Source organism: Pristis pectinata, chromosome 12 (genome assembly GCF_009764475.1).
Source record: "Pristis pectinata isolate sPriPec2 chromosome 12, sPriPec2.1.pri, whole genome shotgun sequence".
NCBI lineage: Eukaryota > Metazoa > Chordata > Chondrichthyes > Rhinopristiformes > Pristidae > Pristis > Pristis pectinata.
In genome coordinates, this window is record NC_067416.1 from 51760469 (window position 1) to 51784630 (window position 24162).

Below are 24162 nucleotides of genomic sequence, written 5' to 3' on the forward strand. Positions count from 1 at the left end.
GAGCAGGTGCTGCCAGTCCCTGGCAAGGGCTGGACTCACCAGCTGCAGCCCACACCCCGCATCTCACCAACAAGAGGCTGCACCACTCAGCCCGGCCTGTTCAACGTTAACCTCCCCCCCCCCCCCCCCCGGCAGCCTCTCCATAGCAACTGTGGGGTGATTCATTGCTGAAAGAGCATTGCTGCAAGAGCAGGCACTTGTGCCAGGTTCCAGGCATAGCAACGGGCATCCCAAAGGGATGTCTTTTTTCAAGTACACCTCATTATCCATGAGGAACAGGGGATTAGAGTCCACACAGGTAACCAAAATTATGGATCCCACTAAGGCCCTCTCAGGGCACAGATCAGTGTATAACAAGGACTGAGTACAGTGTGGGATGTAATCGTTAGCGTTTGTACTCCAGGAGCAAGAGTGCTGCAACTAATCACCACGCTGCAGGGTGTCGCTAAACTGGGAGCCAGTGCGTATTCCTGCCGTGCACATCCACAGGTGGAGGATCGCTCAACAGCAAAAGTCCTGCAGGAAAACCAGGGGAAGATGTTCACCCACAGAGTCCAACGACGTGGAATGTGTCACCACACGGAGAGACAGGAAATGCATTGAATGGGAAGCCAAAGGAGCACAGGGCTCGTAGAGCTGCTGCCTCACATTCCAACGTCCTGGGTTGACCAGGTTCAATCCCGACCTCGGGTGTTGACTGCACGGAGTTTGCACCTTCTCCCTGTGACTGTGTGGGTTTCCTCCCACGTCCCAAGAAGTGTGGGCTGAAAGGTTATTAAAGTCCTGTAAATTGTCCCTAATATGTGGGTGATTAATAGAATCTGCTGGTGGTGGGGGTGAAGCAGGGTGTGGTCAATGCAAATGTCGGCAGAATTTTAAAAATGTTTCAATGGAGGATCAGAGTAAATGACTGGTTGATAATCAGTGCAGACTCAGTGAGTCAAAGGGCCCATTTCTGTGCTGCATCTCTCTATTTCTCTGAATATTCATACTGGGTGAGATGGGAGGAGGCTGGTGTGGAGCAGAAACACTGGAAGGCAACAGATGGGCTGAATGGCCTCTCTTTCTGCTGTTCATTGTGTGCATTGCAGAGACAGGAAGGGCCTGAGATAAAGTGTTTCAAACAGAACTGCTTTATTTTAATCAGAGATCCAGAACATTGAACTCTAACTCAGTTAAAGAGATTACAAGAGAAAATCAACTGTGACCAATGACCAGGGTTCAATCCTGGGCGAGATCAGCAGTGTCGACAGAATCTGACCCCCCGTGAACACCTGCAATACTTGTGAATTTGCGCTAGATTTTAGTAGCAGTGATGGTTGTATATTGAGCATACAGCATGTTTAATCCTTGTCCGCAGAGTGAATTCGCTGGTGTTTCCGCAGGTGAGATGACGAAGAGAATCCCTTCCCGCACTCAGAGCAGGTGAACGGCCTCTCCCCAGTGTGAACTCGCTGGTGCATCATCAGGCTGGATAACTGAGTGAATGTCTTCCCGCATGTCGAGCAGATGAACGGCCTCTCCCCGGTATGAACTCTCTGGTGCATCCGCAAATGGGATGGCCGACTGAATCCCTTCCCGCACTCAGAGCAGGTGAATGGCCTCTCCCCACTGTGAATTCGCTGGTGCTTCATCAGTTTGGTTAACTCAATGAATCCTTTCCCACACGTTGAGCAGGAGAACGGCCGCTCCCCAGTGTGAATTAGCTGGTGTGCCTGCAGGTGGGTTGACTGAAGGAAGCCCTTCCCGCACTCGGAGCAGGTGTACGGCCTCTCCCCCGTGTGAACTCGCCAGTGTTTCAGCAGATCAGATGAATGGGTGAATCCCTTCCCACAGGTTGAGCAGGAGAACGGCCTCTCCCCGGTGTGAACTCGCTGGTGCATTACCAGACTGGATGACGTAGTGTATCCCTTCCCACATGTAGGGCAAGCAAAGGGCCTCTCCCCAGTGTGAACTCTCTGGTGCATCCGCAAATGGAACGACCGACTGAATCCCTTCCCGCACTCAGAGCAGGTGTGTGGCTTCTCCCCAGTGTGAATTCGCTGGTGCGTTGTCAGCTTGGATAACTGAATGAATTCTTTCCCACAGGTTGAGCAGGAGAACGGCCTCTCCCCAGTATGAACTCGCTGGTGTGCCTCCAAGTGGGATGACTGAGCAAAGCCCTTCCCACACTCCGAGCAGGAGAATGGCCTTTCCCCGGCATGAACTCGCTGGTGCGTCATCAGGCTGGATAACTGAGCGAATCCCTTACCACACGATCAGCAGGAGAACGGCCACTCCCCAGTATAAACATGCCAGTGTGTCAGCTGGTGGGATGACTAAAGGAAGCCCTTCCCACACTCAGTGCAGATACACGGCCTCTTCTCTGTGAATTTGTTGGTGCATCAGCAACTGGAATGACCGAGTGACTCCCTTCCCACACTCAGAGCAGGTGAACGGCCTCTCCCCAGTGTGAATTCACTGATGTTGTGTTTGAGATTCCCATAAACAAATCCTCTGCTTCTTGTATCCTGTAAAAGAAATTTACAAAAGTCATCAAAATCTCTGGTTGTCTTTCCATCTATAATCAGAATGGGCCATTTTTGCAACTGAAATTCGATGTGTTTTCTGTCTTTCACTGTTAAAGGTGGGTCAGGCAGCATCTATGGAGGGAAATGGACAGTCAACATTTTGGGACTTGATGTTGTACTTGGCCACTGCATTTGTACTGGTTTATTATTGTCACTTGTATCGAGGTACAGTGAAAAACGTGTCTTGCATACCCATCATCCAGGTCAACTGATTACACAGTGCAGTTACATTGAGTTAGTACAGAGTGCATTGAGGTAGTACAGGTAAAAACAATAACAGTACAGAGTAAAGTGTCCCAGCTACAGAGAAAGTGCAGTGCAGGTAGACAAGAAGGTGCAAGTTCCCAAGGTAGATCGTAAGGTCACAATCCATCTCATTGTATAAGGGAACCGTTCAATAGTCTTATCACAGTGGGATAGAAGCTGTCCTTGAGCCTGGTGGTACGTGCCCTCAGGACCATTGAACGTGAAGGATAGACGATTAGACACACTTGTTGGAGATTGTCATTGTGTGGCAGTTTTGTGGTCCAAATGTTATTTGCCACTTAATATTGCAGAATAGAAGCGTCCGATACCATTCTATATCCAGACAGAATAGAACATGTTCTCAGTGGCAGAATGAGCCGAGGACATTGAACATAGTTGAGTTGTAAAATAACCATAAGTGACAAGGATTTTTGTTTCTTCAACACAGTGTTAACTGACACAATTTATCCACATGAGAAAATTACTTTCACAATACATGTTTTTTTTATTCACTGGGAGTTGGACTTAGTCCCTATTTTGACCTCTGTCCCAACCACAGCTGTTACCTGTAATGATTTTGACATCAGCAGTGTTTGGAAACCGGTCCCAATCTCAGTTTGCTCATCTGTGTTTGAAGACCACCTGCAGAGCAAAGGCAAAGTGCTTTTTGCAACAGAATCAATGGCTGCATTTATACCCACAATCCGCAGGGCCCCAGAAACGGTCCCAGCAAAACAGTCATTCACCGGCCGGGGCCTGGAGTCCACCTTGGGCCGGGCCGGCAGAGAAAGCAGCAAAATCAAAAAATCTGCAGCTGCCCGAAATTGGAAATAAAAATAGAAAATGCTGGACACAGGTCAGACAGCATCTGTGGGAAGAGAAACAAATCATGTTTCAGGTTGGAAACCCTTTGTCAGAACCAAGAAAGTGAGAAAACAAGTTTTAAATTGCAGAAAAGATGGGGAAGGGATAAATACACCATTAAACCCACAGGAAGTGGGAACAGGAGTAGAACATTCAGCGTCTCAAGCCTGCTCTGCCATTCAGCAGGATCATGGCTGACTTTCCTGCCCTGTCCCCATAGCCCTTGAATCCCCTACTGATTAGGAATCTATCCCAACCTGAAATATACCCAAGGACTCTGCCACACAGTTCTCTGTAGCAAGATGATGCAAAGACTCAAGCTTCTGAGAGAAGAAATTCCTCTTGTCTCACTTTTAAATGGGCACTGGTAAATTTTTCTTTCATAAGGCTATGCTAACTCTGTTCAATAAGTTACGACTTTTCAAACAATCAATCAGATAAAAGGGCAGTCTCCAAACTAAAACATTAACCCAATTTCTCTTTCCACAGATGCTGCTTGATGCACTGAATTGTCCAGCAGTTTCTGGTTTTACTTCAGATTCTGGCATCTGCAATTTCTCTTTAAAAACAGGGCACAGAGAACGTTTCCGATTGAGAATGCCTCACCAACCCTGGCCTCAGCCTTAGTTTACAAACCTGTCAGTGATCGAGATGAATGAGGGCAGGTAGAGAGAGAGAAATCAAACACTAAGAGATATTTCATTAACTGTGAAACACATGCTGCAGCTGTTGCTGGAACCACAGGCCTCGACAACAGTTCTGGCCCCATTTCACAGTGTGAACATTGCCTTGTCTCCAACTGCCTTTGTTAGTCCATTAACCAGAAAGGTGGATAAAACATAGAGCGAGGTTGGGGTTGCCTCAGTGAAGCCAATCAGAGATGCTCCTGTTACCCCTCATCCAACCGTCCGTCCCACTCCCCATCTATCCCTCCCCAAACCCCCCATCAATCCCTGCCCCCCACCTCCACCCATCCCTCCACCAGCCCCATCCTACCCTACCCCCAAACCCCATCCATCCCTCCCTCCCACCCCCATATCCATCCCTCCCTCTCCGCCATCTATCCCACCCCCAACCCCCATCTATTTCTCCCTCCCCCACCCAATCTATCTCCCTCCCCCACCCAATCTATCTCCCTCCCCCACCCCCACATCCCTCCCTACCTCACATCGCTCCGTAACCCACCCCCACACCCCTCACTCCCCCACCAGCCGTCAATCCCACACCCCCCACCCATCCCTCCCCCTCCCCAAAACCTCTCTGCAAGTTGCTTTTGCTCTCTCCCAGGTCTAACGGAAGGGTCTCGGACTTGAAAAGTTCCCTGTTTCTCTTTCCACAGACGCTGCCCTCACCTGCTGAGGGCTTCCCGCACTCACTGCGTTTGCTTTGATTTCAAGCAGGGAAGTGCCCGGGTCGCCCGTGTGGAGCGGGAGGGGGAAGGGGAGGGAAAGGCCGGGACTGCTCAGTGTGGCCGCCCGCAGTGATCCTGCAGCCCGCACGGATTCTCACCCCAACCGTAGGCCGGACCCCGGACTCGATCAAACTTCCGGGTCCAAGGTGGCGCGCAAATGACGTCACCTACATTGCGCGCCTGCGCTGTGGGCTCGCTCACTGCAGCCAGAGCGCTTTCTCGGCCGCGGTGGCTCTTGGGTAAATTCAGCTGCCATGCGAACCAACCTGAACAGCGCCTTTAAATAGCTTCGTTCTCCACCGCAAATCATTCTGCCGACAATAACTGTGTGATGAAGGAAACACTGCTGTCAGTCTGTGCACGGAAAGCTCCAGAGATCTATCCTCTGATTTACAAACGATGTCCCTGAGTTATCTCATCAGGAGACACAACATCAGGCAACCTATCAGACCAGACAAAGCAGAAAATGTCAGGGAATCAGCCAGGGTTCCTGCTCCCCGTCACCGCCCAGCGACCCCTGGGTTAGAAAGAGAGGGGGAATCAGCCAGGGTTCCTGCTTTTTTTTTTACAAAATAAACTTTATTCATAATAAAAGAAACTATATACAATTACAAAACAGTGCAAACCTTTACATTCTTGTACAAATCATTCATTAGTGTTACCTTTTTATATAGAAAAACAGCACCGATGCCACACGTGTGGCTCCCTGGAAGCTACCCGGTCCCGTATTTACAATATTTAGGGGCTTTCCCCCTGTCCCCTCCCCTCCCTCTCCAGTGGCAGAAGAACCCTAAACTGTAGTCCTTCCCCACCGAGCCTTTGCGTTGGCTGCGCCCAGCTTCAGTGCGTCCCTCAGCACGTACTCCTGCAGCCTGGAATGTGGCAGCCGGCAGCATTCCCCTACGGACATCTCGCAGTGCTGGAAGACCAACAAGTTTTGGGCAGACCAAAAAGCGTCTTTCACCGAGTTGATGACCTTCCAGCAGCAGTTGATGTCCGTCTGTGTGTGTGTCCCCGGGAACAGCCCGTAGATCAGAGAATCCTCTGTTACGCTGCTGCTGGGGATGAACCGTGACAAGGACCCTTGCATCTTTCGCCACACCCTCCTCGCAAACCTACAGCCCACAAAGAGGTGGGCGACTGTCTCGTCCCCAGCGCAGTCCTCCCAGGGGCAACACACGCTGGGAGTGAGGTTCCAACCATACAGGAAGGATCTGACTGAGGGCCCCTCTCACTGCCAACCAAGCGAGGTCTTGGTGCTTGTTGGTGAGTTCTGGTGATGAGACATTCTGCCAGATGGTCTGGACAGTCTGCTCAGGGAACCACCCCACAGTATCCATTGAGTCCTTCTCCTGCAGTGTCTGCAGGATGTTCTGTGCTGACCACTGCCTGATGGACGTGGTCAAAGGTATTGGTCTGGAAGAACTTTTCCAGGAAGGACAGGTAGCGTGGCAGCGTCCAGCTGACTGGGACGCCGTGTGGCCATGGGGCCAGGCCCATCCTTAGCAACAGCAGGGACAGGTAGAACCTCGGTGCGTAGTGACACTTGGTGCCCACATACTTGGGTTCCACACACAGCCTGATGCAGCCACAGATGAAGCTGGTCATCAGGAGGAGGGTGACATTAGGGACACCTTTACCCCCATTGTCCAGGGACTTGTGCATGGTGGCCAGTCGGACCAGCTCCATCTCGGATCCCCAGATGAACCGGAAGACGGCGCGGGTGATTCCCAAGCCAGAGCAGCGAGGAACAGGCCACACCCGCACCAAGTACAGCAGCCCTGAGAGCGCCTCACATCTGATGACCAAGTTCTTCCCAGTTATCGATAGGGAGCGCCGTTCCCACAGTCCCAGTTTCTGCTTTACCTTCCCAATCTGCTCCTGCCAATGTCTGTTGCACGCCCCAGCCCCTCCGAACCAGATCCCCAGCACCTTCAGGTAGTCAGGCCTGACGGTGAAGGGGATGATGGATCGGTCGGGCCAGTTGCCGAAGAGCATGGCCTCGCTCTTCGCGTGATTGACTCCCCGTCACTGCCCAGTGATCCCTGGGTTAGAGAGAGAGGGGGGAATCAGCCAGGGTTCCTGCTCCCCATCCCAGCTGTGCAGAAAACCCCACCTCCAGCTGTGCCTCGCCAGAGGAACTAATTTGCCTGTGTTTGGGACAACGAAGAGCCACTATCACAATGATGCAAATACACGGCACACACACAGGTCGCATTCACCCACAGAGCAGACGGGTGAATTATTCTGGGACAGCTCACCAAGTTGTTTGTGCGGGAATGCATTGAAAACTAACCTGCTCGCTCCGACCCCCGCTGAATGGACAGTGTTCAGGAGCAAGAGCTCCTGCTGGTTCCCTGTCTCTCTCTGACCCCAGGGGTAACTGGGCAGTGATGGGGAGCAGGAACCCTGGCTGATTCCCCCTCTCTCTCCAACACAGTGCTCCTTCAGGCAGGAACCCTCTCTCACCCACGGGTCACTGTGAGTGATTGGGAGCAGGAATTTGTGCTTGGCTCGTTCTGAGCCAGATCCCAGAGGGATTGCCCACAGATCGAGGGCCCAGACACGATGGATGCAGACACGGACTCTGTATCTGGGGACAGAACGGGCACCTGATGTGTCTCCTTGCACTCGATGTGATGTTTTCAACTCCGCTGTTGATACCAGATTCTGCGGAAGCTGTTGGTGAGACCGGACCGGGATCATGTGTGTCGCTCCGGTTTCCATTCTGCAGGAAGGGTGTCATGTGCAGGGACAGGGTTCACGGGGATGTCGCCGGGACCGGAGGGCTTGAGTTATAAGGAGAGCCTGGACAGGCTGGGACTGTTTCCCTGGAGCGTAGGAGACCGAGGAGGGACCTTATAGAGGTTTATAAAACCACAAGGGGCGTAGATAAGGTGGACGGTCACTGTCTGTCTCCATCCACCCCCCCCCCCCTCCCAGGGTAGGGGAGTCTAAAACTAGAGGGCACCTCCCCCAACTGTCTCTTTTCTCAACCCCAGCCTCTCCCCCCCACCAACGCCCAGCGTCTCCCCCCACTGTTTACCCCCACCCCTAGCGTCTCCCCCCAGCGTTTCCCCCCGCCCCCAACCTCTCCCCCCGCCGTCAGTCGGATTACAGCGGGTGGAATTCCCTGTGTTTGCAGGGAGCGTGTGGTCCCAAGGACGGGACCTTGCCCACGCACGGCTCCCAGTGGCAGGTAGGACCGGAGCGCCGGGGCGGGGGGTTTATCCACACCCGGGCTGTGGTGTTTGTCCCCGAGATGGGGCTTTGGATCCACTACGGACCTGCAGAAACTTCACGGGACGTCATGTTGGGGCGGTGCCGGCTCCCTCACTTTCTCCCCTCCCCCTCTCCCCTCACCCTCTCCCTCTCCTCAGCCCTCCCCCTTCCCTCTCTCCCCACACTCTGACCTCCCACTTCCCTCTCTCCTCCCTCTCCCCTCCGCCCTCCCCCTGCTCCCCCTCCCCCCCAGATCTGGGTCGCGGGCCTTGAGCAAAATCTGACGCGGGGCCCGACACGATTTCCCCCTCTGCCGGGACCGCTGCTGCCCGCCCCGCTGTGCTCAGCCGCTTGTCCCTCCTGCTCTGGGATTGTCCTGTTTTAATGCAGACGGGAGGTGCGGTTCTGCGGCGGGAGGAGCTGGTTCCGGCCTCCGAACGGAGGAGCCTTCAGTCGAGCTGGGTGAATGGAGTTTTCAGTTGTGCGGGGAGAGGAGGCTGGAGCGGGGGCAAAGGCGATGTCTCTGCCGGGGGAAGGGCCACAGCGTCGCCGCCTGGTCGGGTGTTCGATCCGGCAGCCGGGAGAGCATTGGGAGAGAGAGGGGGAGACAGAGAGAGAAACAGAGACAAAACAAAGGAGATCTTGCAGCGCCAAAACGCTGGCACCGCCTTGGATGATTTTGCAAAAGTATTTAAACCTGGTGTCCACTGGTCCCGGAGCCATCTCCTCGTTACTCTGCACACAAAACCATCTTGTTTAAAGTCTCCACTCCTCAGAAGCACTTCTTCCGTCAATATGTGAAGCTAAACCCGCCCCCCCCCCCCCCCGATCTCCGGAATCACTCGTACGTGTCCCCGAAAATAAATTCCCAACTCTGCGTCCGCTTGTGAGGTCCGAGCTGAGTGAATCTTGCTAAAAGGAGCCACTTACCAACAGTGAATGTCTTTCGGCACAGCGTTGGGGCATTCGGCTTGGTGTATTGGTATTGGTATTGGTTTATTATTGTCACTTGTACCGAGGTACAGTGAAAAACCTGTCTTGCATACTGTTCGTACAGGTCAATTCATTACACAGTGCAGTTACACTGAGTTAGTACAGAGTTCATTGATGTAGTACAGGTAAAAACAATAACAGTACAGAGTAAAGTGTCACAGCTGCAGAGAAAGTGCAGTGCAATAAGGTGCAAGGTCACAACAAGGTAGATCGTGAGGTCAGAGTCCATCTTATAGTATAAGGGAACCGTTGAATAGTCTTATCACAGTGGGGTAGTAGCTGTCCTTGAGCCTGGTGGTACGTGCCCTCAGGCTCCTGTATCTTCTACCTGTTGGAAGAAGAGAGAAGAGAGAATGACCAGGTTGGATGGGGTCTCTGATTATGCTGGCTGCTTCACCAAGGCAGTCAGAGGTAAAGACAGAGTCCAAGGAGGGGAGGCTGGCGTCCGTGATGCACTGGGCTGTGTCCACAACTCTCTGCAGTTTCTTGCGGTCCTGTGCAGAGCAGTTGCCGTATCAAGCCGTGATGCATCTGGATAGGATGCTTTCTATGGTGCATCAATAAAAGTTGTTGAGTGTCAAAGGGGACGTGCCAAATTTCTTTAGCCTCCTGAGGAAGTAGAGGCACTGGTGAGCTTTCTTGGCTGAGGCATCTACGTTATTTGACCAGGACAGGCTATTGGTGATGTTCACTCCCAGGAACTTGAAGCTCTCAACCGTCTCGACCTCAGCACTGTTGATGTGGACAGGTGCATGTACACCACCCCCTTTCCTGAAGTCAATGACCAGCTCTGTTGTTTTGTTGACATTGAGGGAAAGGTTGTTGTCATGACACCATTCCACTAAGCTCTCTGTCTCCTTCCTGTACTCCACCTCATCGCTGTTTGAGATACGGCCTACAACGGTGGTATCATCTGCAAACTTGTAGATGAAGTTAGAGCAGAATCTGGCCACACAGTCATGAGTGTATAGGGAGTAGAGTAGAGGGCTGAGGAAGCAGCCTTGTGGGGCACCAGTGTTGAGAATAATCATGCTGGAGGTATTGCTGCCTATCCTCACTGATTGTGGTCTGTTTGTTAGAAAGTCAAGGATCCAGTTACAGAGGGAGGTGTTAGGTCCTAGGTCTCGGAGTTTGGTGACAAAATTGCTTGGGTTATTGTATTGAAGGCAGAGCTGCAGTCAATAAACAAAAGTCTAACGTAGGTGTGTTTACTGTCCAGATTCTCCAGAGCTGAGTGTAGGGCCAGGGAGATGGCATCCACTGCAGACCTGTTTCGTTGATAGGTGAATTGCAGTGGGTCCAGGTTGTCTGGGAGGCTGGAGTTGATACGTGCCATGACCAACCTCTCAAAGCACTTCATGATGGTGGATGTCAGAGCCACTGGTCGGGAGTCATTGAGGCATGATTACCTTGCTTTTCTTCAGTACTGGGATGATAGTGGTCTTCTTAAAACAGGTGGGAACCTGAGACTGAAGCAGGGAGAGGTTAAATATTTCTGCAAATACTTCTGCCAGCTGATCAGCACAAGATCTGAGCACACGGCCAGGGACACCATCTGGGCCAGGTGCTTTCCTCGTGTTCACTCTCCGGAAGACTGATCTTACGTCCTCCACTGTGATCACAGGTTCAGCTGCACTGGAGGCTGTCAGGGTGGATGGTGACAATCCACCTCCCTCCTGTTCAAAACGCACATAGAATGTGTTAAGTTCATCAGGAAGGGACGCGCTGTTGTTAACTGTGAGGGGGTAGGGGGAAGGGGAAGCGGGGGAGGGGTTGGGGATTGAGGGGGTGGGGAGCAGGGATTGAGGGGGTGGGGAATTGGGGAGGGGGCAGGGGGAATTCGGGAGGAGATGAGATGGGAATGAGGGAAGTGGAATGGAGGGGAATGAGGGAGGAGGAGAGGAATGGGGGGAGGGAGCGGGGAACCTGAGGGAGGGGGAATGAGGGGAGAGGGCGAATGATGTTGGAATGAGGGAGGAGGTGGGGGGGGAAATGGGGAAGAGGAGGGGGAATGGTGTGGGGAAATGAGGGGGAGGGGATGTACAGGAGGGGGTAATGACAGGTGGGAAGAATAGGGGAGGGGAAATGTTGGAGGAGGAAAGAGGGGGAGGGAGGATTGAGGGGGAAGGGGAACGAGGAGCAGAGGGGGAAGGGGCCAGAGGGGAAAGCGGGGAGGGGGAATGGGGAGGAGGAATGGGGGAAGGGGCAGGGTTTGGGGGAATGGGGAGGGGTTGAGGACAGAATGAGGGAAGGGATGTCCAAATCATTGTAGGTAGCAGCTGTAGTTGGGACTGAGGTCAAAAAAGGAATTAAGTCCAACTCCCAGTGAATAAAAAATACACGTATTGTGAAAGTAATTTCCCCATGTGGCTAAATTGTGTCAGTCAACACTGTGTTGAAGAAACAAAAATCCTTGCAACTTATGGCTATTTTACAACTCAACTATGTTTAATGTCCTCGGCTCCTTCTGCCACTGAGAACATGTTCTATTCTGTCTGGATACAGAATGGTATCTAACACTTCCATTCCAGAATATTCAGTGGCAAATAACATTTGGACCACAAAACTGCCACACAATGACAATCTCCAACAAGTGAGTCTAATTGTCTACCCTTCACGTTCAATGATCCTGAGAGCACGTACCACCAGGCTCAAGGCCAGCTTCTATCCCACGGTGATAAGACTATTGAATGATACCCTTATTCAATGAGATGGACTCTGACCTCAGGATCTACCTTGTTGTGACCTTGCACCTTATTGTCTACCTGCACTGCTCATTTTCTGTAGCTGTGACACTTCATTCTGTACTGTTATTGTTTTTACCTGTACTACCTCAATGCACTCTGTACTAACTCAATATAACTGCACTGTGTTATGAATTGACCTGTATGATCGGTATGCAAGACACGTTTTTCACTGTACCTCGGTACAAGTGACAATAATAAACCAATACAATCGCCAAGTCCAACACCACCAAGACCCCAAACATTGACTGTCCATTTCCCTCCATAGATGCTGCCTGACCCACTTTGAGTTCCTCCAGCTCCCTTATGTATTGCTTCAGATTTCCAGCATCTGCAGTCTCTTGTGTCTCCATCTGCAGAAAGAGGGAATCTTTTGGGTTTGATACCCCTTTTAACAGTGAAAGACAGAAAACACATTGAATTTCAGTGGCAGAGTCGGTGAGGGAGGCAACGGGTAGAACAAAGGGAAGTGGCAGAAATGGCCCATTCTGATTATAGATGGAAAGACAACCAGAGATTTTGATGCCAGTCTGGATGCTGCAATGTTCCCAGATGGAAGATGACGTTGTTCCTCAAGCTTGTGTTTGTCATTATTATAACAGCTCGCTACAGAGACGAAAATCTCAGCTGAAATACCGTCCTGTACCTATTGAAGACTTCTGTAAATTTCTTTTACAGGATCCAACAAGCAGAGGATTTGTTTATGGGAATCTCAAACACAACATCAGCAAATTCACACTGGGGAGAGGCCGTTCACCTGCTCTGAGTGTGGGAAGGGAGTCACTCGGTCATTCCAGTTGCTGATGCACCAACAAATTCACAGAGAAGAGGCCGTGTATCTGCACTGAGTGTGGGAAGGGCTTCCTTCAGTCATCCCACCTGCTGACACACCAGCAAGTTCACACTGGGGAGCGACCGTTCTCCTGCTCCACGTGTGGTAAGGGATTGGCTCAGTTATCCAACCTGATGACGCAGAAGCGAGTTCATGCCGGAGAAAGGCCATTCTCCTGCTCGGAGTGTGGGAAGGGCTTTGCTCCGTCATCCCACTTGCAGACACACCAGCGGGTTCACAATGGGGAGAGACCATTCTCCTGCTCAATGTATGGGAAAGGATTCAATAATTCATCCCACTTGCAGGCACACCGGCGAGTTCACACTGGGGAGAGGCCATTCTCCTGCTCAACGTGTGGGAAAGGATTCACTGGGTTATCCAGCCTGATGTACCACCAGCGAGTTCACACCGGGGAGAAGCCGTACACCTGCTCTGAGTGTGGGAAGGGATTCACTCATTCGTCCAATTTGTTGACACACCAGAGAATTCACACCCAGGAGAGGCCATACACCTGCTTCAAGTGCGGGAAGGGATTCATTCATTTGTCCAAATTGCTGATACACCAGAGAATTCACACTGGGGAGAGGCTATTCATCTGCTCAACATGCGGGAAGGGATTCAGTCAGTCACATGACGTGCTGATACACCAGCCAGTTCATACTGGGGAGAGGCCGTACACCTGCTCTAAGTGTGGGAAGGGATTCACTCAGTTATCCAACCTGATTACGCACCAGCGAGTTCATACTGGGGAGAGGCCGTACACCTGCTCCGAGTGTGGGAAGGGATTCACTCAGTTATCCAACCTGATTACGCATGGTGATCTCAGCTGCTGAAACACCAACGAGTTCACACTGTGGAGAAAGATTAACTGTGTTTTATGCTCAATTTCCAACCATCACTGCTACTGAAATCTAGCGCAAATTCTCAAGTGTTGCAGGTGTTCACGGGGGTCGGATTCTGTCGACGCTGCTGATCTCACCTAGGATTGAACCCTGGTCATTGGGCACAGTTGATTTTCTTTTGTAATCTCTTTAACTGAGTTAGAGATCAATGTTCTGGATCTATCATTAAAATAAAGTGGCTCTGTTCGAAGCACTTCATCTAAGGTCCTTCCAGTCTCTGCAATGCACACAAACAGTAGAAAGAGAGGCCATTCAGCCCATCTGGTGCCTTCCAGTATTTCTGCTCCACACCAGCCTCCTCCCATCACACCCAGTATGAATATTCAGAGGAATAGAGAGATGCAGCACAGAAATGGGCCCTTTGACTCACTGAGTCTGCACTGATTATCAACCAGTCATTTACTCTGATCCTACATTAATACATTTTTAAAATTCTGCTTACATTTGCATTGACCACACCCTGCTTCACCCCCACCACCAGCAGATTCTACTAATCACCCACACATTAGGGACAATTTACAGTCCTTTAATAACCTTTCAGCCCACACCTCTTGGGATGTGGGACGAAACCCACACAGTCACAGGGAGAAGGTGCAAACTCCACACAGTCAACACCCGAGGTCGGGATTGAACATTGTCAACGTGAGGCAGCAGCTCTACGAGCTCTGTGCTCATTCGGCTTCCCATTCAATGCATTCCTGTGGTTCACCTCCATCCCTCCGTGTGGTGACACGTTCCACATTGTTGAACTGTGTGGGTGAAGAGCTTCCCCCGGAATTTCCTGCAGGACTTTCAGCAGATTGATGGCAAAGACAACAGCTCAGCAGGGGTCTTGTCCCAGATATTAGAGCAGCACAGCTAATAGAGCTGCTACCTTGCAGTGACAGGAGCCCAGGTTCAATCCAGATCTTGGGTACTGACTGTGTGGGGGTTCTCCCTGTGACTGGGAATTTCTTCCAGGAGCTCCAGTTTCCTCCCACGTCCCAAAGACATGCTGGTTGGTAGGTCAATTGGCTGCTGTAAATTGCCCTTGGTGAGTGGGAGAAGTTGGGGAGAGTTGACAAGAATGTCGGGAGAATTTTAAAAAAAGGATGAATGTGGGATCAGTGTGGAGTTGTGGACTGTGTCGGCCTGTTTCTGTGCTGTATCTTTCTGTGACATTCCCCATCCATCAAGCCTCGGGGAGAAAGTAATGGTGTTTCACTCTACTTTTAAGATTTAAGATATCTTTGTTAGTCACATGTACATGGAAACACAGAGTGAAATTCCATCTTTTGCGTAGAGTGTTCTGGGGGCAGCCCACAAGTGTCTCCACGCTTCCGGTGCCAACACAGCACGCCCACATCTTCCCAACCCGTACGTCTTTGGAATGTGGGAGGAAACCGGAGCACCCGGAGGAAACCCACGCAGACACAGGGAGAAAGTACAATCTCCATACAGACAGCGGCCGGAATTGAACCTGTGTTGTAATAGCGTTACGCTAACCACTACACTACTGTGCTACTCCCAGCTCTTTTCAACACGGGGCTGTTCTCAATGGGCTGAATGTCACACAATTGAGTCACTGCAATACAGGACTGTCCTGACAGATCCTGTGCCTCATTCATTGTCCTACCTGATTCCCCCATTCACCACCTCAAAATAAATTCATTGATTTCTGTCCTGAATACAATCACTGAGGAACCACTCCCAAGTCAGGCTGGGGAAAGATTCTACCCTTTTGAGGTTGGTGCCTGATGATCAGAGTTTAAGGAGATGCTTTCAAAACTGTAAGTGACTGCAATGTATTTTGTAGATGCTTCTCTCAAAGCCCGAGGAAGTTGGAACTGTGATAACCAGACGTTTGTCTGAGACCCTCCTTGTGTACAGTTTTACAGCACATCTATTGGGACGAGAGGTGAGGGCTGAGTTCTTCAACCAGCAGGAGGGGAGAGTGTTACTCGAGCCTCAACTCTGGCCCACAAAGTTTGAAAGGCAGCACCTGCCCAGGGAAGATTCCTTTCTCCTCCCAGGGGTACCAGCCAGGATACCCGAGAACTTATGGGCATAACATAAGATTCACATCGGAAAAGTCCCCACCGTCCCTGAGCACAAGGTATTGCTCCCGTGACTGACTCCCTATCGCGACAAGGTGTGCTTATTCTGACACAGAGTCCTTGCAATACTCCTATTCCGCCTATTCCCCAAACCAGCCGAAAAAATGAGTGGCGGTTTGTGCAAGATCCGCGAGCTATCAATAAAATCATTGTTCCATTAGCTCCATTGGTCCCTGATACCAATGTAAGACTTACATCCATCCCGGCAGAGGCGAGCACGTTTACAGTAGTGGATCTGTGTTCGGCTTTCTTTTCCATATGCTTGCATAAAGACAGTCAGAACCTCTTTGCCTTCACATACAAAAAACAATACACCTGGACCCGCCTGCCTCAGGGCTACATAGAAAACCCCGTGGTTTATGCGGCTGCTGTAAAACCTGACCTGGACGAGTGCCAGCTCTCTGAAGGATCCACTCTAATACAATATGCCTATGATATTCCAACAGCTTCAACAACTGGGCGCCAGTGTTTGACAGACTCTTTAACACTGTTTGAACATCTGGCGAGCTGAGGTCATTGTGTATTCCTCGAAACAGTCCGATGTCTGGAATTCCAGCTCAGTCAAGGCAGATGGAAACTGGGGGAAGACTGAATCAAAGTAATTAACCAGGTCTGGACCCCAGGATGACAAAAGGACATTCTTTCCTTTCTGGGAATGATAGGATACTCTCGGCAGTGGATCCCTGAGTACCGGGAAAAAGATGCAGTGCTGCAAGTTGGCAACATTGCAGACTGAACTGCTCATCATTGAATGGACACCCGATAGGGAGAAGGCCTTTAATGATTTAAAGCAAGCTCTGATCACAGCACCCGTGCCTGCAATTTAGCAGCAGGCAAGACCGCCAACATCTATACTGACTCTCGTTATGCCCTTGGGGTGGTCCACGACTTTGGTCAATTATGGAAAACTAGAGGTTTTATTAGCTCCTCAGGAAAAACCATGCAGCACACCTCTCTGATCCTTCATTTATGAGATGCCATTCAACTCTCACAGGTTTTGGCTATCAGCAAATGTGAGGCTCATAGCTCAGCTGATGACAAACTATCTAAAGGCAACAGATTTGCCGACGGAGTAGCTGGGAGTGTTGCTACCGAACAAAGCTCCATATTGCAGACGGCTCACACCGAATCAGAGCTGGGGGGTTGGGGGGGGCAGGATCTCCCTGAATTTCTCAGTAACGAGCAGTTGCAATCAGCCCAAAATCAGGCCACCCAGCAGGAGAAACGAGACTGGAAAGAAAATGGTTGCTACCCAGACCTGACTGTTTGGCAACACCCTGATGGACGAGTAGTCTGCCCCCACAGCTGGTTTTTGCACCTGGCTCGACTGGCCCATGGCCGGGCTCACATGGGCAAAGGAGCGATGCAACATGCCAATACACGACAAAGGCATTCTCCGGGGATAACGGTAAACAGAAAAGGTCACGCAAGCTAAGGAATTAAGGGATACGAGTACTGATGTCTTGGGACATATCGTCATTACAAAAGAGGAGGTGCTGGCAGTCTGAAAGCATATTAGGGTGGACAAATCTCCAGGGCCTGACCAATTGCATCCCAAGACCTTGCAGGAAGAATAGGAAAGAAATTGCATGGGCCCTGGCAGAGTTATTTGCATCTTCCTTAGCCGGGGTGAGATACCAGAAGTCTGGAGGGTGTGCCTTTATTTCAGAAGGGCTGCAAGGACAAGCCAGGGAACCACAGGCCAGTGAACCCAACATCAGTGGTGGGAAATTACTGGAGGGGATTCTGAGGGACAGGACCTACCAGCGTGTGGAAAGGCAAGGCCTGCTAAGGGACAGTCAGCACGGCTTTGTGAATAGGAAATCGTGTCTCACAAACATCACAGTGATTTTCATCACAGGCGGAGGACTGTGCCGGGCTGCCGTGTGGGGAGCAGGTGCAGTCTGGCTCTTTGGCAGTTGCAGAGTCGATAAGACTGCAGATGCTGGAATCTGCCGCAAAAAGACTGCTGGAGGAACTCGGCAGATCGAGCAGCATCTGTGGAGGCAGAGGGATGATTGGTGTTCGGGTCTAGATACTGCATCAGGACTGAGCGTAGAGGGAAGACAGCCGGCATAAAGAGGTGAGAGGGAGGGGGGAGGCAGAGGTTGGGAGGTGGAACCAGGTGAGGTGGGAGATGATGGGCAGGTGGAGGCAGATGGGTTGGGGGTTGGGGGGAGGCAGAAGGTAGAGACATCGGCTGGAGCTGATGTGGAACCAGATAAAGGAGGGAACGTGAGCAGGTGGCAGCAGCTGGGGCAGGGGTAAGTAGACAGAGGCAGAGAGATGACAAGTGAAAGCTGGGAAGGGAGGAAGGATGATGAGCAGATGGAATCAGGGGCGGGAGGGGAACGGATCTCGGGAATGGGCGGTGGGGGAAAGAGGGAGGAGGAAAAGGTGAACAAAAGGAGAATCTGGGAGGAGTGGGAAAGGAACGAGAGTTGGTCGCCTGAAACTGTCAAATTCAACGTCCGTACCTTTGGGCTGTAGGCTCACCAAGTGGAATACAAAGTGCCGCTTTTCTAGTTTGTGTTTGGCCTCACCATGGCAGTGGAGAAGGCCGAGGACAAACAGGTCGGTGTGGAAATGAGGAGGGGAATTGAAATGAGCTGGAACCGGAAGCTCGAGGTGGCACATCATCCTTCACCATTTCTGCGTCAGGATCCCAGCACCAGTCACATCTTCCCCTCTTCCTCTAATTTCTTCCAAAGGCGACTCTCGGTGGCGGAGCAACCGTCCAAAACTAGAGGCTCAAGGTGAAAGGAGAAAGATTTAAAAAGGATTGGATCAGGTGGCAGCTGAAGGAATGTTTCTCATGGGGGAAGAATTCAAATTTTCAGCGGCATGGTTTTGGGCTGAGGGGTCACCTGTTGGCGATAAGGAAGATTCTGTCACTTTTCTATCGATCAGAGAGACAGGGTGAGAGAAGCATCTACTAAATACATTGCAGTCATTCCCAGTTTTGAAAGCATCTCCTTAAACTCTGATCATCAGGCACCAATCTCAAAATGGCAGAATCTTTACCCAACCTGTCTTGGGAGCGGTTCCTCAGTTATTGTATTCAGGACAGAAATCAATGAATTTATTTTGAGGTGGTGAATGGCGGAATCAGGTCGGACAATGAATGAGGCACAGGATCTGTCAGGACAGTCCTGTATTGCGGTGACTCAATTGTGTGACATTCAGCCCATTGAGAACAGCTTCATATTGAAATGAGCTGGGAGTAGCACAGTAGTGTAGCATTTAGCATGACGCTATTGCAGCGCCAATGACCCGGGTTCAATTCTGGCTGCTGTCTGCAAGTTTGTACGTTCTCCCCGTGTCTGCATGGCTTTCCTCCGGGTGCTCCAGTTTCCTCCCACATTCCAAAGACATGCTGGTTGGCAAGTTGTGGGGATTCTATGTCAGTGCCGGAAACATGGAGACATTTGCGCGCTGCCCCTAGAACACTCTACGCAATAGATGCATTTCACTGTGTGTTTCAATGCTCTTGACAAACAAAGATATCTTAAATCTTAAGGAAAAAGTAGAGTGAAACACCATTACTTTCTCCCTGAGGCTTGATGGATGGGGAATGTCACAGAAAGATACAGCACAGAAACAGGCCGACACAGTCCACAACTCCACACTGATCCCACATTCATCCTTTTTTTAAAATTCTCCCGACATTCTTCTCAACTCTCCCCAACTTCTCCCACTCACCAAGGGCAATTTATAGCAGCCAATTGACCTACCAACCAGCATGTCTTTGGGACGTGGGAGGAAACTGGAGCTCCTGGAAGAAATTCCCAGTCACAGGGAGAACCCCCACACAGAGTGTACCCAAGATTTGGATTGAACCTGGGCTCCTGTCACTGCGAGGTAGCAGCTCTATTAGCTGTGCTGCTCTAATGTCTGGGACAAGACCCCTGCTGAGCTGTTGTCTTTGCCATCAATCTGCTGAAGGTCCTGCAGGAAATTCTGGGGGAAGCTCTTCACCCACACAGTTCAACAATGTGGAACGTGTCACCACACGGAGGGATGGAGGTGAACGACAGGAATGCATTGAATGGGAAGCCGAATGAGCACAGAGCTCGTAGAGCTGCTGCCTCACGTTGACAATGTTCAATCCCGACCTCGGGTGTTGACTGTGTGGAGTTTGCACCTTCTCCCTGTGACTGTGTGGGTTTCGTCCCACATCCCAAGAGGTGTGGGCTGAAAGGTTATTAAAGGACTGTAAATTGTCCCTAATGTGTGGGTGATTTGTAGAATCTGCTGGTGGTGAGGGTGAAGCAGGGTGTGGTCAATGCAAATGTGGGCAGAATTTTAAAAATCTATCAATGTAGGATCAGAGTAAATGACTGGTTGATAATCAGTGCAGACTCAGTGAGTCAAAGGGCCCATTTCTGTGCTGCATCTCTCTATTTCTCTGAATATTTATAATGGGTGAGATGGGAGGAGGCTGGTGTGGAGCAGAAAAACTGGAAGGCCCTAGATGGGCTGAATGGACTCTCTTTCTGCTGTTCATTGTGTGCATTGCAGAGACAGTAAAGGCCTAATATAAAGTGTTTCAAACAGAACTGCTTTATTTTAATCAGAGATCCAGAACATTGAACTCTAACACAGTTAAAGAGATTACTGAAGAAAAGCAACTGTGCCCAATGACCAGGGTTCAATCCTGGGCGAGATCAGCAGCGTCGACAGAATCCGACCCCCGTGAACACCTGCAACAATTGTGAATTTACGCTAGATTTCAGTAGCAGTGATGGTTGAATATTGAGCATACAGCATGTTTAATCTTTCTCCGCTGTGTGAATTTGCTGGTGTTGCAGCAGGTCAGATGATGAAGGGAATCCCTTCCCGCACTCAGAGCAGGTGAATGGCCTCTCCCTGGTGTGAACTCTCTGGTGCCTCAGCAAATGGTACGACTGAATGAATCCCTTCCCACACTCGGGGCAGGTGTACGGCCTCTCCCCAGTGTGAATTTGCTGGTGCATCAGCAGAGCAGATAAATGGGTGAATCTCTTCCCACACGTTGAGCAGGAGAACGGTCTCTCGCCAGTGTGTACCCGCTGGTGTGTTATCAGGTTGGAAGACTGAGTGAATCCTTTCCCACACTCAGAGCAAGTGTGTGGCTTCTCCCCGGTGTGAACTCTTTGGTGTTTCAGCAAATGGGACGACCGAGTGAATCCCTTCCCGCACTCAGAGCAGGTGTACGGCCTCTCCCCGGTATGAACTCGCTGATGTCTCAGCAATTCTGACGACAGAGCGAATCCCTTCCCACATTCGGAGCAAGTGTACGGCCTCTCCCCAGTGTGAACTTTCTGGTGTGTCAACAAATTGGATGAATCAGTGAATCCCCTCCCACACTCAGAGCAGGAGAACGGCCTCTCCCCGGTGTGAACTCTCTGGTGCTTCATCAGGCTGGATAACACAGTGAACCCTTTCCCACACATTGAGCAGGAGAACGGCCTCTCCCCAGTGTGAACACGCTGGTGCGTCATCAGGTTGGTTAACTGAGTGAATCCTTTCCCACACGTTGAGCAGGAGAATGGCCTCTCCCCAGTGTGAACTCGCTCGTGTGTCATCAGGTGGGATAACTGAGTGAATCCTTTCCCACATGTTGAGCAGGAGAATGGCCTCTCCCCAGTGTGAACTCGCTGGTGTGTCATCAGGCTGGATAAACGAGTGAATACTTTCCCACACGTTGAGCAGGAGAACTGCCTCTCCCCAGTGTGAACTCGCTCGTGCGTCATCAGGCTGGATAACTGAAACAATCCCTTACCACACGTTGAGCAGGAGAACAGCCGCTCCCCAGTATGAACACACCGGTGTGTCAGCAGGTGGGTTGACTGAAGGAAGCCCTTCCCACACTCAGTGCAGATACACGGCCTCTTCTCTGGGAATTTGTTGGTGCATCAGCAACTGGAATGACCGAGTGACTCCCTTCCCACACTCAGAGCAGGTGAACGGCCTCTCCCCAGTGTGAATTCGCTGATGTTGTGGTTGAGATTCCCATAAATAAATCCTCTGCTTTTTGTATCCTGTGAAGGAAATTTACAAAAGTCATCAATAGTTACAGGACGGTATGTCAGCTGAGGTTTTAGTCTCTGTAGCGAGCTGTTATAATAATGACAAACACAAGCTTGAGGAACAACGTCATCTTCCATCTGGGAACTTTGCAGCATCCAGACTGCCATCAAAATCTCTGGTTGTCTTTCCATCTATAATCAGAATGGGCCATTTCTGCCACTTCCCTTTGTTCTACCCGTTGCCTCCCTCACCTACTCTGCCACTGAAATTCAATGTGTTTTCTGTCTTTCACTTTCATCAGAGATGCTCCTTTGTCCCCACATCTATCCCTCCCGCCCCCATCTCTCTCTCCCCCAACCCCATCCGTCCCTCCCCCACACCCCCACCCATCCCTCCCTCCCTCCCTCCCCCAACCCCCAGCCACCCCTCCCGCACCCAAACCACTGCGCAAGCTCCTTTTGCTCTCTCCCAGGTCTAACGGAAGGGTCTCGGACTTGAAAAGTTCCCTGTTTCTCTTTCCACAGACACTGCCCTCACCTGCTGAGGGCTTCCCGCACTCACTGGGTTTGCTTTGATTTCAAGCAGGAAAGTGCCCGGGTCCCCCGTGTGGAGCGGGAGGGGGAAGGGGAGAGAAAGGCCGGGACTGCTCAGTGTGGCCGCCCGCAGTGATCCTGCAGCCCGCACGGATTCTCACCCCAACCGTGGGCCGGACCCCGGACTCGATGAAACTTCCGGGTCCAGTGTGGCGCGAAAATGACGTCAACCCCATTGCGCGCCTGCGCTGTGGGCTCGCTCACTGCAGCCAGAGCGCTTTCTCGGCCGCGGTGGCTCTTGGGTAAATTCGGCTGCCATGCGAACCAACCTGAACAGCGCCTTTAAATAGCTTCGTTCTCCACCGCAAATCATTCTGCAGACAATAACTATGTGATGAAGGAAACACTGTTGTCAGTCTGTGCACGGAAAGCTCCAGAGATCTATCCTCTGATTTACAAACGATGTCCCTGATTTATCTCATCAGGAGACACAATATCAGGCTCCACGTGTCCGCTGATGACATTCAGCTCTACCTCTCCAACACCTCCGGTGTCCCAGATCTATCACAATGTTCAACACCCAATGTTTAACGCGTGGAAATGTTCTGCAAGCGAACTGTGTGAAGCCTGAAGCCGGTGTCTTTGGTCCCCGACAGTCAGCTCACTGGCCCCATTCCCAGGAGATCGTCTGAAGCTGAGCCTGACTGTTCGAAGCCTTGATGCTGTGTCTGGCCTAGACCTGAGTTTTCACCTATGACTGAATTTCACCACCGTAGCATCGCCTGACTACCACCGGCCCAGTTTATCTGCTGCTGAAAGCATCATTTATGCCCCTCGTTCGTCCAGACGTGTTCATTCCAATCTCCTCTGGTGTCCACGCAAAGAGCTGCCGCCAGAAAATTATTTGGCTCCAAGACACGTTCCTACATTCCACTAGCACCGGCCCCATCCCCGAGTGTTGTATTGTTATTGGTGTTGGTTTATTATTGTACCGAGGTGCAGTGAAAGACTTGTCTTGCATACCGATCGTACCGATCAATTCATTACACAGTGCAGTTACATTGGGTTAGTACAGAGTGCATTGATGTAGCACAGGTAAAAACAATCACAGTACAGAGTCAAGTGTCACAGCGACAGAGAAAGTGCAGTGCAATAAGGTGCAAGGTCAGAACAGGGCAGATCGTGAGGTCAGAGTCCATCTCATCGTATTGGAGAAACGTTCAATATTCTTATCACAGTGAGGTAGAAGCTGTCCTTGAGCCTGGTGGTACGTGCCCTCAGGCTCCTGTATCTGGGATTGGAAGTTCTGGGGCCCTCCCCGAGTCCACTGACCCTCCGACGTGAAACGCACGGCTAACAGTGAGGTCTGTAGACACTGTGCGGGGTGGAAGACTCACTTCAGTACTTCAGGGTCCTGAGGTCCACGTCCCAACGTAGAGCAAAATTCCCCCTCAATCCCTCTAACAGAATTCCTTCTCATCAAATGAGGAATCCAGGAAGTCCCTTCAGTTACAGAGTCATGGAGCAATACAGGCCCTTCGGCCCATCGAGTCCGTTCGGACGATGGTGCCCACCCAGCCAGTCCCAATTTCCTGCATTCGACCCATATCTCTCCAAGCCCCGCCCCTCCATGTACCTGTCCAAGTGCTTCTTAAATGATGCTGTTGTACCTGCCTCACCCACTTCCTCTGGCAGCTCGTTCCACACACTCACCACCCCCTGCATGAAAAAGTTGTC

General features: G+C 51.1%; 3 pseudogenes; 1 reads left to right on the plus strand and 2 right to left on the minus strand.

Moving 5' to 3' along the window:
• LOC127576615 (zinc finger protein 850-like) overlaps positions 1–24162 on the minus strand; it is a 97891-nt pseudogene that overhangs the window by 47491 nt on the left and 26238 nt on the right.
• The window catches only part of LOC127576610 (zinc finger protein 721-like), a 75638-nt pseudogene that overhangs the window by 20697 nt on the left and 30779 nt on the right, over positions 1–24162 (plus strand).
• Positions 1111–22626, minus strand: LOC127576618 (zinc finger protein 850-like; annotated as a pseudogene).